This window comes from Maylandia zebra, linkage group LG14 (assembly GCF_041146795.1).
Source record: "Maylandia zebra isolate NMK-2024a linkage group LG14, Mzebra_GT3a, whole genome shotgun sequence".
NCBI lineage: Eukaryota > Metazoa > Chordata > Actinopteri > Cichliformes > Cichlidae > Maylandia > Maylandia zebra.
The window spans coordinates 4,003,084-4,017,464 of record NC_135180.1 but is presented as its reverse complement, the minus strand read 5'-3'; the positions used below and the strand labels follow the sequence as shown (position 1 = coordinate 4,017,464).

General features: G+C 42.9%; 1 protein-coding gene across 2 annotated transcripts in view; it reads left to right on the top strand.

The window, feature by feature from the left end:
* The window catches only part of sez6b (seizure related 6 homolog b), a 236,781-nt gene that overhangs the window by 55,890 nt on the left and 166,510 nt on the right, over window positions 1-14,381 (top strand). The window lies entirely within an intron of this gene.

Genomic DNA, 14,381 nt, shown 5'->3' with positions numbered 1-14,381 from the left:
TTTAAACATAAACTCTAAGGCTACGTTCACACTGCAGGTGAAAGCGCATCAAATCTGAATTTTTTGACCCTATGTGACCCATATCCGATCATGGTATGACAGTGTGAACAGCACAAATCCGTTTTTTTCAAATCCGATCCAGGTCACTTTCGTATGTGGTACTGAATCCGATACATATCTGATGTTTTAGAAAGCGACTGCTGTGTGAATGGTCATGTCGCATTAAATCCATCTTTTACGTCACTGACACAAGACAGACGCCAATTATCAGCGCCAGAAAAGTGCCGGAGAAGTGCCTGAGAAGACATCGCGAACGCTTCCTGGCCATCCAGTGTAGATGTTAGTGAAACTGTTGGGAAGACAACGCTGGAGAAACGGGAACAATTTATTTGTACTGTATAATCTGCAGATTCTGACAGAAATCTGCAGCTATCCTTTGAAGCACCGCTCCTCTAAAACAGCAATAAGGATAATGGTAAATGGCCTGTATTTGTATAGCGCTTTACTAGTCCCTAAGGACCCCAAAGCGCTTTACACATCTAGGCCATTTGTAAATAACAAAATAACTTAAAGCAAAATTGGGAAACGTAAAGTCCAAAACAAGTCTTTATATTAAGGGCCATCAGTCAAACAATACTGTTTGCTCTGGGTCTAAACAGAGCGCATTTTGTGTGACGTCTTCTTTTGCGCATGCGGCCGCTTTGAGGGTTCACACTAGAGCGCGTTTGCTGTCACATTTTATTTGTAGTGTGAACAAGCAGACAAAAAAATCGGATTTGATCAAAAAATCAGAATTGAGCATTAAGACCTGCAGTGTGAACGTAGCCTAAGTTAATCAGCTCCGAAAATACCAATGTAGTTTTTGGTTCCAAAACAGCAGATCACAGTTTGTTCAATACACTCTGTGGATGCCTTCTGTGACACCTGTGAGTGTCTGTGAGGGTGTTATATAGCTCCAAATCCCAACAACAGTTGCCTCAAGGTGCTTCACATCACACAACTATACAATGCATACAGATCATGTAAATGTTAATTTATACATGATCCATTTCAACCCATAACCTGCTCATATATTTTGATTGAGTGGAATTTTACCTCAGTCATAGAAATCCTAAACATGGAGGAGGAAAGAAGGTACACTGAATCACTATTTAGCGGGAAAATAATACAACGCAAGAAAGTGCAACCCTCACTATATTATATTGTCCCATACAGTTTATTAAGCAGGCAAATTAGTGGCTCAAAAATGAACAGATCTAAGATGAGAGCTTGAAGGAGAGAGTGGCAGGCCTAACTTACCAAAATAATCTGCAAGGCAGTTCAGATTAATGAGAAGAAGATGATGGAAAATGAATATGTTTTCTAATATTCGGGATAACACCTCTGACAGAAAGTGCTGGGCGCTATGCAAAGGGTGCTGAGTAGGGATGGGTACCGGTGTCCGGTGCCATGATGGCACCGGTTCTGACATAAACGGTAGTAACCAGACCGAAAAGCAGCGCACATTTCGGTGCTTTATTTCGGTGCTTTTTTTTCCTGAGCTGTGATACACTTCTAGCCAATCACTTTACGTTTCCGAGGATAGTAGGCGGGCCCAGGTACGTACGTTCTTTTAGAGCAGAGCTACAGATTAAAAATGTCCAAGGCGAAGCGGTCAAAAGTCTGGCTGTACTTCACAGCAAAATATGCAAACTCAGCAGCCTGCAACAAGTGCTTTAAGCTGATACTGTCAAAGGAGGTAACACCTCAAATCCGATGAAACACCTGGCGACGCATAGCGTTTTTTTAAAAGCCCAGAAATGCGCCGTATTTGATAGCTTGCTGCGAGACCTCACACCGAGCGCATCTACTGCGCGTGGGTTGCCTGTTATGCAACATCCCCCAAAAACACGAAGAGGAGAGTCCTGGCCCCTAGCCCTGCCAGTGTAGCAGAAATGATGACGGATGATGATGGCAGCAGCAGCCGTTCTTCTCTGCGTGAGTAGCTAAATGTTGTTCGTGTGTAATTTACGTTGAGTAGGCTAACCACGTTATTACATTAATGCATGTAAGGTGAACTAGCAAACATCATCATAGCTACATGCAGCTGTCTTCTTGTTTGATGGCAGATACTCCCTTCACCCTGGCCAAAAAGGCTAAAATGACCAAAGAAAAAGTGGAAAACAGCTAAACATGAGCGGTTTTTGGACAAAGTTTGTGTTTTTTCCATTGTTTAAGCACTGCTTCCAGCCAAGAGTGATACCATAAATGCCCCATAGCTGCAGAAAAGGCTAACATTGTTATCTTTTTACAAAAAACAGCTGAACATGAGAGGTTTTTGGACCAATTTTGTGTTCTCCATTCTTTAAGCACCGGTTTGAGCACCGTTTGAGCACCGGCACTGTTTCAAAAGTACCGATTTGGCACCGGTATCGGATAAAACCTAAACGATACCCATCCCTAGTGCTGAGGATTAAGACACAGGTGAGTGCAGGATTTTTCAGAGGAGATCTGCATAATTAAAAACTATTCCACCATATGAACCTGAAATCTGTGTGGAATAGTACAGTTCACAATCTTCACAATGTGTAGAAAAATAACAAACATTACTTGCCATCAATCACGAGCCATCCCAGTTACAATGTTATTGTGCCGCATTGTTTTTTTCCCCTCTTTTAATTGGAACATTCATGAATTAATCGAATACAATAAGATGCATTCATTAATGGCTGCATTTTCATAGTCATTTTTGCTTTTGTTTGCTATATAGTAATCAGAAAGAAGTCACTGTGTGTGCACTGCTGAAAAAAAGACAGGTTAGGTAAAATACAAAGAGAGCGAGAAGAGTATTTCTTCCATATTGGCTTCTGTAGAATCTACCTTACAGTGTAAAGCGCCTTGAAGCAACTGTTGTTGTAATTTTGTGCCGAATAAATAAAAATCAGTTGTTGGAATTGAATTGGTCATTGGCTTTCTGTTAAATTCAGAATCAAATTTAAAATCTTTCTTCTACAAGGTCTTGAATAATCAGGCATCATCTCATCTTAAAGACCTCATAGAACCATATCACCACAAAAGAGTACTGCTGGCTTACTTGTGGGTCCCAGGATATTTAAAAACACAATGGGCTGCTGAGGGCTTTCCATGATGCACTGAGTGTTTCTCTTCATTCACCTTCACTCTGTGTTTATACACCACTTTTCATTTAATCATTAGTCATTTAATCATCAGTGTGTCTTTTCTCCTGTCTTCTCCCCCTCAACCCCAACTGGCTGCAGCATCTGGCTGTGCCTCCATGTTTCTGCTGGAAGTTTCTTCCTAGTAAAAGGGAGATTTTCCTTCCCACTGTTCCCAAGTGCTTGCTGATAGCATTCTCTGTATTATTTTAGGGTCTTTACCTTACAGTAAATCTGCTGCCCTCAGGTGAATGTATGGCTATTCACCCTATGCAGCGAGCTTAACATAAGAGGAGATGGTTCCAGGAACGACAGGACACATCGCTTTGTCTTTGTGTCTTTAACTGAAGACCGTTTTTTCCTCTTTTAATTTGTAAGACTGTGAACATACAGTAAAATAATACGTAGCATCAGTATCAACATATTTTGTAAACAAAACAGAAGTTAGCAACATAGCTTTCCTTATGCTTTACATTCACCATTAACATCTTTCCTTATACGTTCAAATAACCTTTTAAGTAACATGAAAGTAACAATCTTACAGAAAATGAAGTTAGACATTGCTTACTTACAGATTATGGCTCAACAAACTCCCCAACGATGTAAACTGGGCTTAAAGTTGTGCAGCTTGTTTTCTGCTCCATGCATTTTCTCACACTGCCCGCGTGAACTTTGCCTGCTGCTTACAACACATCACCAAAGGGGGCAGTGTAGCGCACACCAAACAACCAAAGAAGAAGCCACAAACTGAAGGGGTAATACTGCCCACTATTGGGAAACCTGAGAAATGCGCCAGCCAAAGAAACCCAACAAAGTAACAACCGAGGGGCAGAATACTCCCCGCCTGACATCCATGGAATGTCACCCTCAACTAACATGTAAAAGGCAAGTGACATACAATGAAACAAAGTTTCTGCTTCTAAGTACAATCCTTAGACACCAATAGCACAACCTCACTTATAGGCCTTATGTAGCACTTGTTTTCACCCTTGCGGAAAATCCTCACCTCTATCTTCCTTACAAGCCCATCCTCACTGGGAAAGGTTTTGGTGATAAGTCCAAGTGGCCAGTTGTTCCTATGTTCGAGTGTCTCTCTTAAAAGAACAACATCTCCTGTTTGTAGGTTAGGCTTTACTGTTTTCCATTTGCGGCGGTCCTGAAGTCCTGAGATGTATTCTTTTTTCCATCGTCTCCAGAAGACATCAGCGAGATATTGTACGCGCCTCCATTGAGCTTTGAACAGATCACTGTTTCCAAACTGACCTGGTGGGATTGGTGGGGTTGTAACCTTTTGCGTGAGCAGCATGGCTGGGGTAAGGATGACTGGGTTATCTGGATCTGCAGAAACTGCTGTTAACGGACGAGCATTCACTATTGCAGTGACTTCAGCCATTAAGGTCACTAGTATTTCATGGGTAAGCTTTACATTCCTGTGTTCTAGGAGCATTGCATCAAGGATTTTGCGTGTGACCCCAATCATTCGCTCCCAGGAGCCAGCCATATGCGACGCATGTGGGGGGTTGAATAGCCATTTGCAGCCAGAGTCTTCAAGAAAGCTGTTTAGTTTGCTGTTGTAGCAGCCCTGTTTGTCTATTTGCAGCTCTTTGCAGGCACCCACAAAATTTGTCCCACAATCGGACCTAAGAAGTTTGACTGCACCTCTGATGGCAAAAAAACGACGCAGGGCATTGATGAATGATGACGTGTCCATTGATTCTATAACTTCAATGTGAATGGCCCGTGTACTCATGCACGTAAATATGACTGCCCATCGCTTTGCATCCGCTTGCCCACCACGCGTTTTTCTGACAGTGACAGACCAGGGACCGAATACATCAAGCCCTACATGTGTGAACGGAGGGTCAGTGGACAGCCTATCCTCTGGTAGCTCAGCCATAATCTGTTCCTGCTGTCTGCCTCTTAGTTTTCGACATGTCACGCAGCTGAATATCATTTTGCTTATTGCTCTTTTTCCTCCCACAATCCAAAAGCCTGCAGCTCTGACTGCTCCTTCAGTAAAATGTCTGCCCTGATGGCATACTTTCACATGGAAGTGTCTTATAATGAGCTGGGCAAGGTGGTGTTTGGCAGGGATGAGGATCGGATTTGTTTCATCTGAAGTCAACTGTGCTCGTCTTAGTCTCCCACCCACTCTGAGGATTCCATTTGTGTCAAGAAATGGGTTCAGTTTGCTAAGTGGGCTTGAACTTTTGAGGGGCATACTCTTTTCAAGCTGTCTTATGTCTTCTGCATAGACTTCTCTTTGGACAGTGCGAATGATAATGATCTTAGCTTGATCGAGCTGCTTTTCAGTTAAATGCTCACTACAGCTGTGCCAGCCCTGACAGGTGCCTTCTATGTTCTGCTTAAAGGACTGAACAATGTGTCGGAGTCTAGATATAGCCTTCAGTAGTACATTCCAACTAGAAAACCTTTCGAATCTGGCACTACTGAGAACATTCTTTGCAAGAGTGGTAACACAAGTAGTTACCTCCTGACGCAGTTCGTTGTCAGTCTCTGGGTCTACAAGATCAAATGACTCTGCCTGAGACTGACCTGTTTCTGACTTGGTAAGAAAAGCGGGTCCACTGAGCCATGTGGAGGTAGAAAGGTGCTCAGCAGGTAATGCGCGCGTGGCATGATCAGCAGGATTTAAGTGAGTGGGCACATAATGCCACTGGTGAGCTTGTGTGGATCGCCTGATGCGTTCCACTCTGTTGTGCACATAGATGTAAAAACGCCTCTTTGTGTTGAAGATGTAACCAAGGACTACTTTGGAGTCTGAATAGAAGCTCACCTGATCAACTGCGATGTCCAGCTCATCCACGACCAACTCTGCCACCTCGACAGCCAGGACCGCTGCACAGAGCTCAAGTCTGGGTATGGTGATGTCTGGTCTTGGGGCAAGCCGTGCCTTGCCGAGAAGGAAGCCCACTTCATTATGACCATCTCTGTCTGTGAGTTTAAGGTAGGCAACAGCGGCCACTGCCTTGGTAGAGGCATCGCAGAAAACATGGATTTCCTTAGTTACTGCTGCAGAGAGTGGTATTGAGGTGAACATTCTGGGAATCTCAAGTTGTTGTAGATGTTTGAGAGAGTGTTTCCACTGTTGCCACTGTTGTAATTTGTCTTTAGGGAGTTCAGTGTCCCATTCACGAATGTCAGTGGAAATGTCTCTGAGTATGACCCTGCCCTCTACAATGACAGGGACAGCAAAGCCGAGTGGGTCGTACACACTATTAACGACTGACAATACTCCACGCTTGGTAAAGGGCTTCTCATTGACGGTTATCTGGAACCTGAACAAGTCTGTAGACAGGTCCCAGCCCAAGCCCAAGCTTCGCTGCATGGGTGTCTGCCCAAGGTCAAGGCCCTGCATGTCAGCTGCAAGGTCCTCACTTGGAAAAGCGTTTGTGATGGTAGGACAGTTGGATGAGATTTTATGCAGGCGTATGTTACACTGAGCCAGCATCTTCTGAGCCCCACAGAGAATGTTGATGGCCTCATCAGTGGAAGGAAATGATTTTAGTCCATCATCCACATAAAAGTGGCGTTCATTGAACTCTCTTACATCATTGCCGTGTTCTTTTTCTCCCTCCATCGCTGTTCGTTTCAGTCCGTAAATGGCCACTGATGGGGAGGGGCAGTTCCCAAACACGTGGACTCTCATCCTGAATTCCTGTACTTCTCCATCCAGATCATGGTTTTTGAACCACAAGAAGCGAAGGTAGTTGCGGTGGTCTTCTCTGACAACAAAATTGTAAAACATTTGCTCCACGTCGGCCATGACTGCATATGGGTCGGACCTGAAACGCATCAGAACTCCCACAAGAGTATTATTGAGATCTGGCCCTTTTAGTAGCACATCATTGAGAGAAACATTGTTGTATTGCGCACTTGAATCAAAAACCACCCTAATTTTTTCTGGCTTCTGAGGGTGATAAATGCCAAAACTAGGGAGATACCAGCATTCTTGTTCTGGAGCTAAAGCTGGAGCTGGTTCAGCGTGGCCCTTACTGAAAGTTTTGTCTAAAAACTCAACGTAATGTTCTTTCATTTCAGGTTTCTTTTTCAGTGTTTTGCGGAGCGTCATTAAGCGACTGAGGGCTTGGTCCCTATTGTTGGGTAAACGCTGTCTGGGGGAGCGGAATGGGAGTGGAGCTACCCAATTGTTCGCCTCATCTTTAGTAAAGTCTCTGTGCATAATTTCCAGGAATAATGCATCTTCTACTGACAGAGCCGTTTTGTCATCATCTGCTGTTTGCTGGAAAATGTGTCTGCCTACTTCTGCTTGTGTCTTCTCGAATTTAGGACAGCTTTCTGTGTATTTGTCTTTTATATAGATTTTGCTTGCACAGGGGCTAAGGAAGGTAGGGCGCCCGTTATTCAGAATGTCTGTCTTGAAAGAGTTTACTGTGGGTTTGTGGGCACCTGAGAGGCAGACATCGCCTACAACCACCCATCCCAGATCGAGGCGTTGGGCATAAGGTGCACTGTTTGGACCATTTACCTGACTGCGAACCTTGTGAGCTTGGATGATGTCCCGGCCCAAGAGGAGGAGAATGTCCGCGGCTGGGTCCAGAGGAGGGATCTGTGAAACGAGTGCGTGTAGATGAGGGTGAGCTGACACAGCCTCCTTGGTGGGTATCTCATCTCTATTATCTGGAATGTGATCACATTCTGTTAGTGTGGGCAGCACCATGGACACTTCCCCATTTACATCCTGAATAACGAAATTAGTTGCTCTGCGTCCTCCAGCCTCTGACAAACCTGCACATGTTTTCATGGTGTATGGGAGCATAGCGCTTTTTACATTAAACATGTCGAAGAAAGCAGACCTGGCTAAGGATGAGTTGCTTTGATCATCCAACATGGCGTACATCCTCCTTTTCTCTTCAGGATTTGTGCGGGGATACACGTCGACTAAACAAATCTTAGAGCACGATTTGCCTTTCAGAGCTGGGCCACACACCTCTGTGCAAGCAGTTGTGGTTACAGGGCTTGAAGGATCAGACTCCCCGCCGTGGCTTTGAGGCAGGAGGTTAGAGTCCTTGGTTGTCCACAGAGGTGGACCAGCATGCATAGCAGACACATGAGCGTCACTATTACATTCTGAGCATTGGATAATGGCTTTGCAATCGTTAGCTCGGTGACCTGTGGAAGAACAACACTTATAACAAATAGCATGTTCTTTGAGGATGCTTTTCCTTTCATCTAGTGTTTTTGACCTAAAACCCCTGCATTTGGAAAGTGAATGGGGCTTGTGGTGAATAGGACATTGTCTGTCTGGGTTGAGAACTGACGTTCGAGTTGTGACATTTGTTTGACTAATATCTGTTCTGTTCACTGCAACCGCACCTCTGTATTTAGTTGGTTTCAACAATGGCTTATCAGGTTTTGGAGCTACTATGTTTGGACTTTGTAACATAAAGCTAGGATCTGTTTTCATTTCTGCATAATCATTTATAAACTGAACAAAATATGAGAAAGGTGGGTAAACTGCACCGTTGTCCCTTTTGTATTTTGTCCCCTGTTTCACCCAGGACTCCTGGAGTCCGTAGGGGAGCTTTTCCACTATCGGGTTTATCCCCCTTGGGGTGTCCAGAAAGCTAAGGCCGGGTAGATAATTTTCACTTTGTGCATACTCTAACTCCAACAGGAGATCTGCAAGCTCCTGCAATAAGTGAGTGTCCTTATTAGATATTTTTGGAAAAGACTGTAAGCGTTGGAAAAGTGACGCTTCGACTACCTCTGGAGAACCAAAACTTTTGTCCAGGCGTTGCCACAAACGTTGAAGACCTGCGTGTGGGTTGTTCACATGGACCGCCCTGATCCTCAGCGCATGTTGTAGTGACTCCCCGCTGAGCCACTTCGTGAGAAGGTCAAGCTCTTCGCTGAACTTGAGGTTGAGGCCTTCTATGGCGTTGCGGAAAATGGACTTCCAGGACAAGTAAGACTCAGGACGGTTGTCAAAAACCTTGAATCCCGCTGTCAGCAGATCACGGCGTGCTAGATAGGCTGTGAGATCTGAGAGTTCAGTCTTTGGAGGCAATGAAGATTTAGGCTCGGTTGAAATGTCAGTTTTTCTGTTTATAGGAGGGGACTTTGGTTGCTTCTGATTTACAAAGTCAGTGAGATGTTCACCTGGAGAGGAGGCAACTGGTGGTTGACTCTGTCGTAGATGCTGAGCGTCGTTATTACCAACCAGTTGTCCTGTATCAGGCTTTCCGTCTTCATTAACTACCAAGCTGCGGTTAGCGAAGTGAGCGTTCACATAATCTTGAGCGCGTCTGATGGAAGGAGGTGTTTTAGAGGAGACTCCTTGTTCTGTGAGGTCAACGGCGTCATGCTCCTCATCGGCTGCCGCTTCCAGGACATGAGCTGCGGCGAGCGCTGCTTCAGCCTCACCCTCCTTCTTTAGAGCGTTTAGTGTTGCCTCGATGCGTGCCTTCTCAACCTCCATGTCGATCTGGCGTTTGGCGTACTGTGCTCTAGTGCGGGCGGCTTCTGCTTCTGCTCTGGCTCGGGCTGCAGCTTGACTGGTGGATGAACGACGTGAAGAGCGTGAAGAGCGTGAGTGGCACTCTGACCGGACCACCATCTGGGAGAGAGGCGGTGACGCCTCAGGCTGAGACATCTTGGGTGCTTGATAGGTAGATAATCTTCTTACTCTGCTGCCCTCAGGTGAATGTATGGCTATTCACCCTATGCAGCGAGCTTAACATAAGAGGAGATGGTTCCAGGAACGACAGGACACATCGCTTTGTCTTTGTGTCTTTAACTGAAGACCGTTTTTTCCTCTTTTAATTTGTAAGACTGTGAACATACAGTAAAATAATACGTAGCATCAGTATCAACATATTTTGTAAACAAAACAGAAGTTAGCAACATAGCTTTCCTTATGCTTTACATTCACCATTAACATCTTTCCTTATACGTTCAAATAACCTTTTAAGTAACATGAAAGTAACAATCTTACAGAAAATGAAGTTAGACATTGCTTACTTACAGATTATGGCTCAACAAACTCCCCAACGATGTAAACTGGGCTTAAAGTTGTGCAGCTTGTTTTCTGCTCCATGCATTTTCTCACACTGCCCGCGTGAACTTTGCCTGCTGCTTACAACACATCACCAAAGGGGGCAGTGTAGCGCACACCAAACAACCAAAGAAGAAGCCACAAACTGAAGGGGTAATACTGCCCACTATTGGGAAACCTGAGAAATGCGCCAGCCAAAGAAACCCAACAAAGTAACAACCGAGGGGCAGAATAGTAAAAGTGCCTCAAGGCAAATGTTGTTATTTGGAACTACATAAATATAATTTAATTGAATCTAAATCAAAAAAATAGGTGGGTTTTCTGTTATACTAAACATGTAGCATTTTCCAGCCTTCAACATTAGCATGGTGTGGTTAGTATTTGGCTCAAAGCACCAGTGAGTAAGGTTAGCCAGATCTAAAGTATGCTTCAGTTTTCATTTACTGACTTGTACTTATACTTAACTGGATGCTAGTCCAAAAGATACAGTATATTTTGATTTATGAATAAGCCTTCAATCATTCCATTTACAGCTACTACTCTAACACTATGCAATACTGATGATGACAACAATAAAAATATATGTTCTATGGGCTGATATGTTTCTCCTTCTCTGTCTCTCTCTGCGTGTGTGTGCGCTTGATCTTACACACTGCTGATAGGTCCCAGATCTCACTGTACCACCCTTTACATTTCTTCATCTAACTCATCAGCATCTAATTTCCATATGACCAACACCTCCTCCACATATACAGCATGCAACTACTGATTACTAGCTTGAGGCTTCCCGACATACCCCAAGTAATTACTTTGCTTCCTTATTTTTTTTCTATCTATTCATATTTATCTTTATGTTATCGTGCCCTCCATCTGACTTTTTCCTTGCATCTATCATTTCTTTTTCCAGTGGTTGTTTTCTGTTAAAAGCTTCTCTCTTTTTTCTCATTGCTCTAACTCTCTTGCCCTTAATGAAGTTAAATACTCTCTGGTAACGCTATATACTGTTTTTGTAGCAGTCAGTAAGCAGGGAACATCTTGTTCAGTTATGGTGCTGGATGTAAGGATTGATGGAAACAGTAGGTGGACAGATTCAAGGTGACAGATGGACAGTAGCTGTTGTGTGCTGGCAGTACAGTGCAGAGGAACTGACAGGCTGTCAGCAGCTACTCTGAAACCCACGCGGCAGTTTAAACGAGAGTCAGCTTATATAAAAACTTCATATCAGAAGTTTGAAATGAGATCCGTCACAGCAGTCAGGATAAATGTCTTTGACTTTGGTAATGTTTATATACACAGTAAACTAGTAAGCAGCTGCAGGCTATTGCAACTGCACTGTCAAAAAAATAAATAAATAAAATAAAAATCACTCCTGCTTATTAGAGTATATGGAATTATATTAGAGTAGATAACAGCACATTAACATTGTTTACTTGTGGTTGCCTTATGACTGTAAAATTACAGAACCAGTTTGGTTCCACAAAGAACCAAACTCTCAGAGGGTGGACCCATGTCCCTTTTTGATGGGATGACTGGACCACTCCACCACAATAAGGTGGTGACCTAATGGAAGATTTGTCTTTAAATGTGCAAGCAAAGGAAGCATGTAAGAATGCCTTTCAGTTGCACAATATCACTAAAATTAGAAAAATTATATGTCAGGTAGAGCAGGGCGATATGGCCAAAAATATTTATCACGATATATATTTGAAAATTTGCGATAACAATATAACCGACGATATAATTGATGCGAGACAAAATACAACTCCACAACATTACTAGCGCAAAAAGACAACCTTCCATTTATTTTCACTTAAACAAGAAGCTGTTTTTTATGTACATTAAAGCTTTATAAAAATGTAACAGTGCAAATGCAAATTCCTTGCTGAAAGTTTAACCAAAAGGCATTTCTAGTAGAAATGGGCTGACATATCCTGAGCATAACCATGTATAATATCCACTGAAGTTAAAAAGAGGAGCTTTGCAACATTAAACTGCAGTGTGCAGTACGCATTTTTTGGACCATAAGGTGCACGGGATTATAAGGCACATTAAGCGAAACAAAGCAGTCAGATAAATCAAACTTTATTAAACTCATTCTTCTTGCTTCCTCCACTTCTGTATCATTGATTCATTAATGTTGAATTCTCTGGCAGCTGCTCTATTCCCATGTTGTTGCAGTATTATATTAATGACTAACCTCGTATTGTGGATGGATTATCTCAGTTGTTCTCCTGACTGAAGTTTGGTCCGTTTACAGCATCCTGCCATGCGATTGCATTTGTCTCTAACCATGAGGAACCTTCTCGTTAACTTTTATAAGTGGAAAAGTGTTAGTGTTCGTCCTCCAGCTTCACTGTTTATGTTATGCTAACATAGCTGTGTCGCTAGCGATCACGTAGCACATCATTATATACCAGCTAGCCAAACTTCAGTAACCCTACAAACGTCACTGCTGTTTAGTTTCCTGTCTTCATTTATGTTGGAAGTGATAGCAGAGCTGTACGTTAGAATTTTTTCAAATCTCTCAGTCAGAACATGCAATATCATGCTTAGGTAACTAGCGAAACTAGCGAGCTAACTTCCGCTAGCTTCCTGCTAACTTCTAACTCCGTTAAATGTAATAACTTTTGTTTTCATGGATGCCTGGAAGTTAAACTTTATAGTTACACCTGATCGTTTTATTGAAGATGACAGAATTTAGACAGTTTTTAACTCTCAGTGATGCTGCAGTGTTGTTTGACCTGAAGTATACAGAGTTTAGGACCCAGATTACTCCCAGATTTAAGAGCATCTTAGTCCGACAAATATGACAATAACAAAAGGCCGCTTGCATGTTCTGCAAAAAAATGTGCTTTGTTACACTTTTCCGACTGATAGAGGTCCGTGATTTTGTTTCTAAAGTGACGGACAAACACCAAACCAGTTCCACATCACGGAAGTTGCACCATTTTTACAAACCAATTCTGGTTCATCTGTTTCACTCAACAATCGGCCATGTGCGTATGAAAACAAAGGCACTGCGCATGCGCGTTTTACTCCCATTCTATCGCGATATTTCATTTTCCTATCGTTGCCTAACATTAGTAGGGTTGCCAAATAAATAAGGGACACCTCGTGGCCAGGGCCGGGCGACCCAGTTGTCTTCACCCTTCCCAGTGTGGTGAATTTTCTAGCTCTTTTTTTGTGTGTGAAATTATTTTTTTAACCATTTGACTTGAAGTTGATTTAAGTAGATGCATATTCTATTCTTTGTGATATGAACACATGTGAAACAAATGATCATTTAGCCATTTATTTTTAGCTCAAAATGACAACATTAACACAGTAAAACAGGTCTCTTTCTTAAACAGAAGCCTGTCATGCTTAACCTTTGAGAATATAAGTAAATCTTTCTTTAAAAGCACTCTGTCCTGCTTAACTTAAAATAATAGAAAACAATAGAAAGAAAAATATTCTTGTAACAGTGCACATTTAGTGCATTTAGTACAATTGGCTTCAGTTGAGGTATTATTTCAGCTTTTCTAATGCTAATCAGCTGCTCCTGTTTGTAAACCCGCTTGTTCCCATGATTACGCATCATAACTCATCATCATTATTCATCTATGTATTACTTTTATGTATTAGTCATCAATTTGTTGTAATCATCTATCCTTGCAGTTGTTTATTACACAAAATAAATTATATTATCACACTTCTGGCCACATAGCGCTGATATTCACTGCACATGCCCATATTAACGTTTTCCAGCCAGGTGTTTTCCTTTTCCCATTCTTCCCTTTCTCTGAGGGGAACAAACATTGCTGCTCTAATGCTGGGCTCACACTGTGCGGTTTTAGGCCCATTTTGAGCCGATTTTTGAGTGATCGGACCGATTTTGGCCTTCATCGTGCATCGTGTAGTATACGTGGGGTAACGAGAAGTGATTAACACCTCACGACCAGCTCCCGATCATCAATCGCTCGTGAGGGTGTCACCACAGGCGCTCACACTGCTCACGCGCAAACGTAAACGTTGGTGAAAAAGACGGAGCAGCACGGCTGTGCAGCGTGTGATCTGGACACAAGCGATGGAGGCACAACTTGTAGAACTTTGGAAAGCTCATCCGAGCCTTTTCGATGTGGCATCACAAAATTATCACGACCACAACAACCGTGAAAACAGTTGGATTTACACTGCTGCTCAATCAC